Raw genomic sequence first — 13,852 nt, 5'->3', positions numbered from 1 at the left:
GATCCGGGTCGTTCCGACTTATATACTACCTGCAATAGAAAGACAACTTTTGGGACAGTTTCATGCAGATAGCTTTAAAACTGAGAGACTAGTTTGCATATAAACGGACGGACAGACTGACAGACGGACGGACAGACGGACATGGCTAGATCGACTCTACTAGTGATGCTGATCAAGAATATATATACTTTAAAGGGTCGGAAACGTCTCCTTCACTGCGTTGTAAACTTTTGACTGAAATTATAATACCCTCTGCAAGGGTATAAAAAGCACGGGTCGAGAAAAAATCGTTACCATTTAACTTCTAAACGACAAGGTAAACATACCCACCACAATCAAAAAGGAAAAAAAATCTAAGAAATTGAATATTAGTGATATTTTTTCTAAAGTAAAACAAGAAAGAAAGCAAACTTCGGCAAGCCGAAGTTCATATACCCTTGCATCTATTACAAGAATTAAATCATTTTGAAAACATTAAAATTATGATTTACTTGCGTATATGTTAAAAAACATTGAAGCAATGATGACTTTCAGCTCAATTATTAGATAGTTATTTTATATATTTTTATTATTTCTATGGGAGCTAGATATGTAATCTATGTGATATAGTCGTCCGATTTTGATGAAATTTAAACCATAATTCTGAAATATTTAACCATTACTATATGTCCAAGAAATAAAAAAAAATTAAAAAACAGCAAAGTTATAATTTTTTTTTATTTTTTTTTCGATTGTTCCTATGAGAGCTATATGCTGTAGTCGTCCGATCCGGCTCGTTCCGACTAATATACTTCCTGCAATAGAAAGTTTCATGCAGATAGCTTTAAAAGTGAGAAATTAGTTTGCGTAGAAACGGACGGACAGACGGACATCAAGCTAGATCGACTCGCCTAGTGATGCTGATCAAGAATATATATACTTTATAGGGTCGGAGATGTCTCCTTCACTGCGTTGCAAACTTCTGACTGAAATTATAATACCCTCTGCAAGGGTATAATGAGTAACCATATTGAATTATGAAAAGCGAACTAGATTTGTTTACACCACACCCTACGCAAAGTTCTATTCTAAGAACTGAAGAAGTCTCATATAATCCTATTGCATCCTTAGACGGCGCCTCCTCAATTGAATTTGTTTGCTTGGGAAATGGTGAAACATATCGAGACTTATCAAGTGTTTATTTACGGCTTGTGGTGCAACTCAAAAAAAATTATAATAACGTCATTGAAGGAAACGCTGTCGGTATAGTAAACAATATTTTACATTCAATACTTAGAAGTTCCTCAGTTTATTTTAATAACATATTAGTATCGCAGAGTGATAATAATTATCATTATAGAGCTTATTTGCAAACAATTTTAAACTATGGGAGTGATGCATCAGAAAGCCACTTGGCTTCCCAAGGCTATTTCCCGAATTTTGGAAGAACAACAGCAGGAAAATACGTTTATCCAACCACTAATGAAACTCTGAAAAATATTTTCCAAAATAGTAATAAGGTCGAATTATTCGGAAAAGTTCTTGGTGATATTTTTAACCAAAGCAAATTGCTTCTTTATAATGTAGATCTAAGAATTAATTTTAACATTGAAAAAACAGCATTTTATTTAATGGAAAATGAAACTGAATCAAATTTAAAGATACTAGAAGCACAACTCTTTATGAATCATCGATAGATAACGCAGTTATTGGTTAAAAACCGCTCATACTCAGGAAACCGAGGCTTTGATCCATTTCATTTTGAACATTTTAAAATGCAACGCTTTAACCTAATGTTTAACGGAGTTCAAGTTCCTTCCCAGGCCTTAGAATTTGATTACTCGAACGCTGAAAATGGTCAAAGCTCTAGAAGTTATAATATGCTTTTCAGATCGAGTGGAATAAAGCATTATAATTGTGGTCTACAAATAACCAAGGAAATGTTTGATAGTAACAGTTTCATATTAGCCTTTGACCTAACTACTGATCATTCAAATTCCACTGTATGCTCAAATTTGATGTCACAAGGCACTATACGAATCGAGGGAAGAACCCCTAAGTGAAGCAGTTACTTGTCTGGTATACTGTGAATATGATTCCATGATTGTTATTGATAAACATAGAAATATTCGGACGCTTTTTTAAAATGAATACTTTACAAATTCAACAATTGCTTTCCAAACATGCCAAAACACAATCAATTTTAAAGAAGTTTTTCCTTCGGACCAGCTACCCAAAACCATTTTTAAATATCCTGCTCTAATTATTGCGAACACCGACACTTCAGAACAGCCCGGAACTCATTGGATTGCAGTTTATTTTAATAGTTGCAGATCGGCAGAATTTTTCGATTCATAATACCAATACCCCCAGAAAAAAGAATTCGTAACATTTTTAAGATCAAACGCTTATAAATACTTTTGTAATAAGCAACAACTACAGGGATATTTTTCGAATACCTGCGGTCATTATTGCATGCTGTATGGCCTTTTTAAAAGTAAAAACAAATCACTTAAAAATTTCTTAAAATATTTCGAGAAAAATGACTTCTCTTACAATGACAAAATAATACTTAAAATGTTTAAGTCCAATTTTAAAAAATAAAATTCGAGTTTTTAAAAGATAAATAATTTAGTTTATTAAATGCTTCAATACGGTACAATCGGCTTAACTTAAAATATCTAAGCATAATAAGACTAAGGGCTTCTTTTTTAATACAGGCATATATATATATATATATATTATATAAGTAATTCCGTTCTCATTTAATTTCCTATAAGGTGTCTTCGTAGGGGAGGGTGGCCCCATACCGACCCCCTAAATGGCAAAGGCGATAAAGGTGAGAAAAATCAATTTTTCTGTTCAGTTCAAAAATTTACTTTGTAGAGGGATCAGTCGACTATACACTTATCGATTAGTAAGGTACGTTGGTTGTTTTGAAGTGTTAGATATTCAGGCAAATATGAAACTCCACTTTTTGGACGTACTCAAAAATAGTGGTCCGAAACCGACCTCCACATGGTCCGAAACCGACCCCCCTATTTCTCAGCAGAAAATTGCAATAAAAAGTATGATTTCGAATTTTCATTGTAAGGTGCAAGAAAAATTCAATAACATAAAATAGAATTTAATGATTTTGACGTTTATTAAGAAACATTTTGAAGGTTGTTTCCAGAAAATAAAAATTAATATATGAAATAAAGGGCACTGTAGTCAATTGCTAAAGTCTGAGCTGTCCTCAAAGTAAGTTCGAATGGTCTTCACTCGCGTTGTTTTTCGAAAGCCGCTCGTTGATGACTGTGGTTCCATTTGTCTTTTCGCTTTCTTCTGATGTTTTTGCTGTTTCTGTTGACTTTTCTTTACTGAATCTTGTTTTCTTTTTCTCTTTTCTTGTTTTTCTTGATTTTTCTTTTCTTGTTGCTTTTTTTCGCATTTCGCATTTTCTCTTGTTCGGCGATTTGTTCTATTTCAGAGTCGGCTGTTAGAATCGCAGTTCGGCCTGGCTGTCGACCTCGTCTCTTTCCAATAATATAATATATATAATAATATTTGCATTATTTCTGCGATGCAGCAATAATGTTGATCGAGGAATTGCGAATTTACGCGCAGCTGCGCGAAGCGACAGTCCCAATTTCATTGCTGCAACTGCTTGACGTAGAATCTCCGGATCCCTTTTTAATGTTTTACGCTTAAATGTCCGTCCCATTTCTAAATAAACATGTGCAAAATCCGTGAAATAATTTTGTATCACTTTAAATTACATATTTTACCTCAAAAACATGCTATGACAAATTACGCTGCCAATAAATGGGGGTCGGTTTCGGACCATCACTTCGCGGTCGGTTTCGGACCACCACGACCTTTTTTAATTAATTGCTCGCCATTATCTAATGACGCAAGGAGCGATGTAACTCTAATAGCGTGAATGAAAGCTAGGACTATCAACAATCAAAATAACTTACCCTCCGATTTTTATGCAGAAAAAAAACACTTTCAGCTCAAGTTCAGTGAAGCTCAAAAATGAATGTCACAGGCGTTGAAACAAAACAATCGGGAAAATTGAAGCGAAACAAAAGAAGTCAAAATGGCTATCTATCTCCAAAATGTCTGTGTTATAACAGCTTTTCACCGACGTTACCGACAATTCGGCTAGCATCGCCATCTCTGAGAAACATGGGGGGGTCGGTATGGTACGACCGGTCGGTATGGGACCACTCTCCCCTGCAAAATTTGTTTACTTAACTTTTAGGTAAAAATATCCAAACATCTTTGACGTCCTTGTCTGTTAAATAAAGAGCTACTTTGGTTCCATATGGTGTCTTTTTTAACTTGTATCCAGTGATCTTATACTCGAATCCAATACAAAGATTTTCAATTTTTGTATAACCAATCACGGACTTCATTTCGTTCAATGACTCTAAGAAGTCCTAAGAAATCAACAAAAATGACTTTATGATTTATTTATCGTCAATATATATGCATACCATTTTTGAATAGCGCTAGTTTTGATTCGATGTGCTCTGGTACCTAACAGTTGTGTACTAATTGATTTACATAAGATTACTTGGTCTTTTATACTATCCAGAACATGAAAAATAAAACGATTTTTTTTTCTCTTTTATACATACATATATACACAAACACAATAAAACTAAAACACATAACTATGCTATATTTTCATACATACTTTATTATGGCTATCTCTATCTTTAAGAAATAGTTACAAAAAATGTACCTATGTCTTTTTATAAGAAAACATATACGAAACATAGTTCAAACTATGTAATACTTTCATGTTTACATTATTATATCTATCTCTTTTTTAAATAAGTAAATAGTTACAAAAAATGTACCCTATATAAGACAACATTTTTAATGTAAACTCAGTTAATATTTTTTAAATTAAAATGAGGAAGTTCCTTTGTGAGTTGTGTCCAGAAACAAAATCGTTTACTACACGCATAGGCCTCAAAAATCATATCTTAAAATTACATAACTTTAACTATCAAAAATCAAGATCGTCATATTATTGCTGTTATTTTTGTCCAAAAGTACAAACATTCTGGTTGCGATATGATTATAACGCTCATCTCCTATTGAAGCATGATGCAGTCTTAAAAAGCATTCGCAAGGCACAAGAAAATTATCAAATAAAAAAAAAACAATTTTAACAACAGCATTTTTGTAAAAGGATTTTTATTTATTATAATTTTTTTTCAACATGGAAAATTACAATCCTAGATCAAATAAAACGTCTAGTAGGTTGTGATCTTCGTCGTCATCCATCATTTTTAAATATTCGTTCTGGGGGTTGGACCCGATGATCTGATCAAAGATGTGATCATCATCAGGAAACGTATCGCCTTGAGAGTTTGAGAAAGCTTCAACCAATTCGAATCTCTGTCCACATTGAAATTGATCATCGTCTTCATCGTCCCGTATTAGTTGGTTCAAAACTTCTTGAGTGGTCCTCCCCAATGAAAAATCGCTCCACTCAAGGGAGCCATAGTCAGCTCCAATAGGCTCCGTTTGGGTTGACACTGTAGCAGGCGCAAACACGCCTCGTAGAATCAGCTCAACCGCATCCTGAGAGTCGGAAGCATCCAGAGGCTCCTGATCTGTGTTTTCAATAATAATTATATACGAGTCTTGGGTAGGGGGTACTTCCACCTCGTCCTCGGAGTCGATGAATTGCACAGTTACATCCATTGGTATGCAGTGCTGAGGCATTTGAAGTACTGATCCTGAGCAATTTGAGTGGTGTTATTTTTATAGTCTCGAATTTTCACTTAACAGTTTGACATATACAGGGAGTGCATACAGGTATGTTTTACTCCTAGAACCAATCCGATTGGTTCTTGAATATATAAACGCGCCCAGACACCTGTCTAATGGATATCAGAGGTCAAATCAATACAAGGATGGATAACAAGTTATCGGGTGGTGAACGTGGTGTAGGAGGGTTCAGGTTGTAGCTAAATATTGATGGTGTATCAAGTCCTTAGGTTCGGGTCAACATAAGCTTAAGATGTTGCATTGCAACCATGGACATTTCCCAAAGCCTTAAGCTGAGAGTAGCTGGAATATACGGGAGTAATGGGGTTTTAACGGTTTTATATAATTAGGTGCATTTTTTCCAAATGCATTCACTTACAAATTCCATAATCAGTGCACATGATATCCGATGGAACCCCCTCGTATTATTTGGTTTCTTAATATTCTCGTCAAATGTTCGGACCGATCCTTATCGTTTGAGAAAATGTACGACAAAGTGAACCCGCATACCCACGAACTCTAATCTCAACCCCCATCCACTTGTGCGTCCACACGACTGCTTGTGCGCGAAGGTGTGAAAGTGAGAAAGGGTAGTTTTGATAAAAAAGAGCAATTTTAAATTAAGAATCGTGAAAAGTATACCATTGGAAAGGCCTTGAAAAATGCTTTCGAATGATACCAAATTACGGGAGCAGCGAACCCGGCTTATCCTAGACAAGCACCATGGGCTTGGGGTGTCTTAGCTAACCGCAGCTCCTGACGACCGCCGCTACCCGACCGCCGGTTAAGTAAGTCCCCACTACTACCCCAAAAACAGAGGAAAACCGAAAAAATTATATGCACCCACAAAAAAAAAAAAAAAAAATGGTATACTTTTCACGATTCTTAATTAAAAATTGCTCTTTTTTATCAAAGCTATCAAAATTATAATTTCACACCTTCGCGCACAAGCAGTCGTGAGGACGCACAAGTGGATGGGGGTTGAGATTAGAGTTCGTGGGTATCCGGGTTCACTTTCTCGTACCCTTTCTCACTTTCACACCTTCGCGCACAAGCAGTCGTGAGGACGCACAAGTGGATGGTGGTTGAGATTAGAGCTCGTGGGTATGCGGGTTCACTTTCTCGTACATTTTCTCAAACGATAAGGATCGGTCCGAACATTTGACGAGAATATTAAGAAACCAAATAATACGAGGGGGTTCCATCGGATAACATGTGCACTGATTATGAAATTTGTATGTGAATGCATTTGGAAAAAATTCACCTAATTATATAAAACAGTTAAAACCCCATTGCTCCCGTATATTCCAGCTACTACTGATAATGTAATTTGATTCGTTCTGGATGTTTAGTCTAAGGCTTGGGAACATTTGCAATTAGATATTGGCTGATTGGGGTACTTAGGGTGTATGTGTGTGTGGGTGTGTGTACATGTGCATAAGAGCTATGTGGGATTATGAATATGTCACTCCCCCATTCTTCGAATTTGGCCTTTCCTCAGGTGGATAGGGTTGGATATTACATTACATTTTCTTCTATGTTAATTTGGTTGGTAGATCGTTTAAAGTTTGTGTACTTTTTTGTGTTTCTTCCTCTGATTTTACATATTTTACAATAAGTTTAAGTACAATAAAATGCTAATAATAATGATTGAAAAAGTTGTTAAAGTGTTTATTTGGAATTCATTATATTATTTTGTGTGTGATTCTATTATTTCTTTTGTTTGAATATAAAATGATGGTTCTAACTTTGTTACATTATTATTTACGTAAACGCTTTGTGTGTAATCTAACATTGTATTTGAAATAGTGAATTCCTCTAATTGTACTGAACAATTAAGGTTATTTTCAACTATAGAAATTTCTTTAATAATACCATTTTGATTTAATAATGTTTTAGGGATATTCCAGTTCAATAATATATTTGGTTCAACATAATTAATTTGGACGTTTTTATATGTTTTGGTATATTTGCATTCAGTATTTTCTTGCTTAAGTATTCCATTTATACATTCGTCAAATACAATTTTTTCTTTTTCTTTGTTAAATACTTTATTGTCATATAAGAAATATTTATCGAACATATTTTCTATTAAAAATTATTATTTTAATTTTCAAATTATTCCTTAAATTTCAAAAACGGGAGATTTAACGATCTCTTAAAGAATTTGGGAAAGAATCAAAATTTCATTTGTGTCTGTTTTAAGCCAAGCGGAGGTTTTGATTTTCAACAATTTGTCAGGGTTCGCGTTCTTCAAATAATCATGTTTTAATAATTTTGGATTGAATAAACCTAATCTTGTCAGCTGCATCCATAATTTGATTTCTTCTACATATTCTGTAAAGTGTTGTAAATTAAATATTAAAACGCTGACTTGTTGTTCCCTTTCTCCGTCTGCCTTTAATTTATTGATTACCTCAATTCCATTATTTATTACATCGATAACCATGTTTGAATCTGTGTTCTGAACACTAGTGTCTACTAGATTATTAATTTTTTCTACCATCTCATCTTTATCATCTTGGTCTAATGTTCCGAATAGGTATTTATAAACTGATCATATAATATTGAATAAACCTCTCTTACTGCGTTTTGCTAAAGTAATTCCACTGATTTATCTTTTAAGTTTTTCTACTAGATATCGGATTTGAATTACGTCACTAAATTCATTATCTTCTTTCAAAAGACTTTCGAAGTTTAGTTCACTTTTTGTTATGCTTACACTCAGATAATGATATTAATAGTTAATAGGGATATCTATTGATCCTGTTTTAAATACAAGATACCCGATTTGGGCCCTAATGAAATTTATTTCGATGCTCTGACCGATTGTTAGTGAAATTTTAGTTGTTACTATTATGGAGAAAATCATTGTTTTCATTGAGTTGTTGAGTCCGTCTATTTTCTTCTGCTTGCCTGGAATTATCATCATATTTACTTTTATTAATTTTCTTCTTCTAATTTTCTAATCTTTCTTAAGGTTCCTGTCTTCTTAAATGGATTAGTAGTTTTGGACTTTACTAAAGGTGATTGTCGATATTTTCAAATTCATGAAGTTTTTCATTTAATTTTTCAATTCTACTTATTTTATTTTCTTGTGTGTCATAATCAGGAGTTCGTGCATACATAAATATGTTGGCTGGTACTTGATTTGTAGTATTATGTTTTGTTTTATGATTATAAATGTACAAAATTAATTCAAATTTGATATACCTATTTTCAATGTCTGGTTCACTTCCTATAATTCTCAATTTCTTATTAACCATTTTATAAAATCTTTCTATGACTGATACACCGATTTTACTTGTAGTTATTTGAATTTGTACTCCTTCTGAATTTATCTGCTTTGATTTCCTATGGTTTTCCGATTTTGTCACTTTGGTATTTCTATGTTCCGTTTTAGCAATTTTGCAAGTTTCACATTCATTTATTATATTCTGAATTAATTTTTGATAGTCAGGGAAATAATATTTTTCTCTAAACCATTTAATAGTTTTTTTCGATTTCTGGATGTAATTGTTCCTTATGTCGATTTAATATGTTTTTTTTAATGTCTGTATAAGTCAGTATGTCTTCAAGTTTTGCCGTACATCTTACTTATTTCGTCAAGTGATTTGCATTTATAATTTCAACATAAGCTTTTTGGAATGTAAAGAAGTCTGAATTGTTATGGAAATATATAGCACTCTTTTTAGTACATAAGTATTCTTTAATTATTTCTTTTGCTAAAGTTTCAGTCATTTCTTTATACTTCTGTTACTTCTGTTTTGTCCTCAACTCCTTTAATTAAATCGATTTGTCGGGAAAATAATTAAATGGTCTCTCAGTTATGGAAATATAGTTCTGGTTATCTTCTTGAGCACTGCGGGCTGTTGCATTTGTACTACTGGCTGTTTCTTCTGATATTTTTTCCTCAATATCATCTGTAAATATCTTTTCTTCTATTTTGGTCCTGGATAATGCGTCCGCTACATAATTATCTTTTCCTGGCAAATATTTAATCTGATAATTAAATTCGTTTAATTTTATTTTCCATAGTTGTAGTTTCATATTTAGTTCTTTTATGTTATTCAACCAAACTTAAGGTTTATGATCGCTTAATATTTCAAAAGACCTACCGAATAAATATGATCTAAAATGTTTGGTGACTTATACGATTGCTAAAAGTTCTTTTTCAATAGTCGCGTAATTTATTTCATGTTCGTTGAGAGTTCTGCTAGCATAACATATTAGTTTATTATTTTGTGACAATACTGCTCCTATAGCCATTTTTTTGGCGTAAGTTGGTAGTGAAAATTGTTTATTAAAGGCGGGATATATTAAAATTGGGTCTGAAGTAATTACAATTTTCAATTTTTCGAATGCTTCTATGTAGGATTTTTCTATAATATTAATTCCTTTAATTTCATTGTCAAAGGTTTAACGTTATGTGCAAAGTCCGGTATGAATTTTCGATAAAATCCACACAATCCTAAAAATGATTTAAATTCTTTTGGTGTTTTTGGTATTGAGAAATTTATTGTGGCACTTTACTTTTTTTGTATTTGGTTTAATACCTTAATAGTTACTACGTGACCTAAAAATTCTGTTTCTTTTCTCATAAATTCTCATTTGTCTTGTTGTTAGTAGCTACAACTAATGCATTCGGCCTTTAATTTTATTGGGGTTGAAAAGGGATTCAGTAATGCCATAGGTTTCACCGAAATGTTCAGTGTGCATGGTTCTGTATCCCAAGATTTCGGTCACCAAAAACACAGGTACTTTTCCCTATACCTAAAAAATAGCCTTTGTATACACATAGATAGGATAAACCTAAAAAATAGCCTTTGTATACACATAGATAGGATAACGGAATTTCTGATTTTAACTAGAAACTATCCTGACGGCTGAGAGGCAGAGAAAGAGAGAAGTCTCTCTTAGAAACATTTGACTAGCTCAACTAGATACTAAATTATTTTATAACATGTATATTAATAATTTCAAGTCAGAGCGCCTTAAATTAAAAGACCGTAATTATATATTATATTTATTAATAATATATTATAATAATATTATTCTTAAACAATTTAAACTGTCTAAATAAAAATTTAAAATATATATTATTCATAAAAATTAACTGACGATTTTAAATTTTTATCATATTCTTACATAGTTAAAATTATTAAGAAAAAATGTTGTTTGTTATTTATCATATTTTTAAATCAACTCCAGCGCTCAACCGGTACAAATACAGCGCCTGCGCTATCGGATTAAATGTTATGTAATGTAAAACAAAAATTCTAGGCTGTTACTTAACATATTTTAAAATCAGATCCTGATCTCAACAGAATCAAAAACAGTTTCAGCGGTTAACCTGTTCAAACGACTATTTTACATTCCAGAATTTTACATTAGTTCACTATTTCGCCGCCAGGGGGCGACAATGAGAGTAAGGATATATGTAATCACAGTTTTCAAAGGGATCCTGTCAAATTGATCCTCATATAGTCAAGACACAACCCAAAATTAATGACTCTTAGATGACGCTTTACGAGCTAAGCCGCGCATACTGAGACATAGATGGCGCTTTGGCCGTTTGGCGGGTTGCATATATCCTTACTCTCATTGTCGCCCCCTGGCGGCGAAATAGTGAACTAATGTAAAATTCTGGAATGTAAAATAGTCGTTTGAACAGGTTAACCGCTGAAACTGTTTTTGATTCTGTTGAGATCAGGATCTGATTTTAAAATATGTTAAGTAACAGCCTAGAATTTTTGTTTTACATTACATAACATTTAATCCGATAGCGCAGGCGCTGTATTTGTACCGGTTGAGCGCTGGAGTTGATTTAAAAATATGATAAATAACAAACAACATTTTTTCTTAATAATTTTAACTATGTAAGAATATGATAAAAATTTTAAATCGTCAGTTAATTTTTATGAATAATATATATTTTAAATTTTTATTTAGACAGTTTAAATTGTTTAAGAATAATATTATTATAATATATTATTAATAAATATAATATATAATTACGGTCTTTTAATTTAAGGCGCTCTGACTTGAAATTATTAATATACATGTTATAAAATAATTTAGTATCTAGTTGAGCTAGTCAAATGTTTCTAAGAGAGACTTTCTCTCTTTCTCTGCCTCTTAGCCGTCAGGATAGTTTCTAGTTAAAATCAGAAATTCCGTTATCCTATCTATGTGTATACAAAGGCTATTTTTTAGGTTTATCCTATCTATGTGTATACAAAGGCTATTTTTTAGGTATAGGGAAAAGTACCTGTGTTTTTGGTGACCGAAATCTTGGGATACAGAACCATGCACACTGAACATTTCGGTGAAACCTATGGCATTACTGAATCCCTTTTCAACCCCAATAAAATTAAAGGCCGAATGCATTAGTTGTAGCTACTTAAAGCTGTAGTTGTATTAATTCATGGAACTACTGATTGTAAACCCATTTAATTAATAGTATGGGATCTCGACAAGATCTCCACCACCATATACTCTATGGTGCATCTACATACACACAACTATTCAGTCGCCATCACAGTTGTTTGAGAACCATGTACTTCTAGAAATTTTCCACCCTCACACACACAAGCAAACACGCACTATCGTTAACCAATCGAACTACATCTTTAAATAAGTCGATACTCTGGATTTTTGGATATAAAATGTGGTGCATCCATGGTTACAATATTCATTTCAATTTGTAAACACAATTTGTAAACATGAACACATCAGATACTTCCGTGATCTTCGTTGATGACATCACTGAGAAGTTAGTTCACGATGTTGATGCAGCTACCGATCTTGATATGAATATTCAGCGCTCATTTTATCCAGCTATTACATCAACCCAAGAAATTCCTGAGGACCTGCAAAACTTAGAATTGGATGAAAATCCTATCGGTATGAGCTCCCAGGAGTATTTGGACTCCCAATTACGACGGAATGTGGAAGAAGAATCGTTCGCCTGGATGCTTACAGCCTTTGGACAACCAATAGAGGTGGAAACCATACCGGACTTCCCTGACGATGACAGCGTATTTGATGGTGTGGAAGATGCTGACCCAAATCCTTATTTAGATTTACTTAATGATAGTTGGAATCAAGAACTTTGTAAACAATAAAAATAAATAAATAAATCATTAAAAAGTCAATATTTAAAAAATCTTTTTATTTATTTTAAATATCTTGGAATACTTCGAATTTAACAGGAACCTTGCAACCAATAAGAAAAATAAACAGAATATTAAAAAATCAATATTTAAAAATTTTTTTTATTCATTTTGGATAGCTGGAAATACATCGAACTTAACATTGTTTTGATGTTTTAATGTAGTTATGTTCGGTTCATTAAAATGTTCGTACATAAATTTGATGTTTTCTTTAAGATGGAAGTTATGCTTCAGTAGTGTATGCATATACAAATTGTGTCGCAGCCAGAATTTTTTTATTTCAGGACAAAAACCACATTGATAATAGCACGATTTCGATTTTGGATAGCTGAAGTTGTGTATTTTCAAGGTATGGTGTTTTAAACCATTACGAGTAGAAAAGGTTTTCGGATAAACACACAACTCACAAATAAACGCTTCCATTCCGATTCTATAATGAACTGAGGAATATCAGATGAACATGACCTTTAAATATGATTTTGAATTGAAATTTTGAATATATGTGTTTATATACTTTTGTCCATAATATATATTTGTATATTGTATATATTTATATACTATTGTACATAATATATATATATATATTTGTATATAGTATATATTTATATACTATTTTCGTTGTAAATAAGGGCTTCGAGAGTATAAAAGGCTATGTATTATTCTGTAAGTAAATTAGTACACATTCGGTATTTACCAGAAAATAATCAATTCCTACAATCCCACTTCAAAATGGTATGTGTGTTTAAATGTTTATATAATATAATATGATAATTAACTTGATTCTTCAGGACTTCATATCCACCCTAAATGAGTTAAAACCTCTGATTGGTTATACAAAAATTGAAAATCTATGTATTGGATTTGAATATAAAATCATTGGATGTAAACTAAAGAAAACACCATATGGAAATAAAATAGCTCTT

The 13,852-nt window shown here is 32.6% G+C and overlaps 1 long non-coding RNA gene across 2 annotated transcripts; it reads right to left on the bottom strand.

Annotated features, from left to right (window-relative positions):
• Positions 1 to 2,971: 2,971 nt before the first annotated feature.
• LOC108137662 lies at positions 2,972 to 4,261 on the bottom strand. Of its 2 annotated transcripts, none has more exons than XR_005977401.1 (3): positions 3,942 to 4,261; positions 3,750 to 3,892; positions 2,972 to 3,687 (listed from the first exon to the last, which is right to left on the bottom strand). It is a non-coding gene; the product is annotated as an uncharacterized LOC108137662 (long non-coding RNA). The 2 variants fall into 2 exon arrangements; XR_005977400.1 differs by having other exon boundaries at positions 3,750 to 3,866.
• Between the last annotated feature and the right edge of the window lie 9,591 nt (positions 4,262 to 13,852).

The sequence above is a fragment of the Drosophila elegans genome, unplaced genomic scaffold (genome assembly GCF_018152505.1).
Source record: "Drosophila elegans isolate 14027-0461.03 unplaced genomic scaffold, ASM1815250v1 contig_3, whole genome shotgun sequence".
NCBI lineage: Eukaryota > Metazoa > Arthropoda > Insecta > Diptera > Drosophilidae > Drosophila > Drosophila elegans.
Note: the sequence above shows the minus strand (reverse complement) of the source record. Positions and strands in the feature narration are given on the sequence as shown.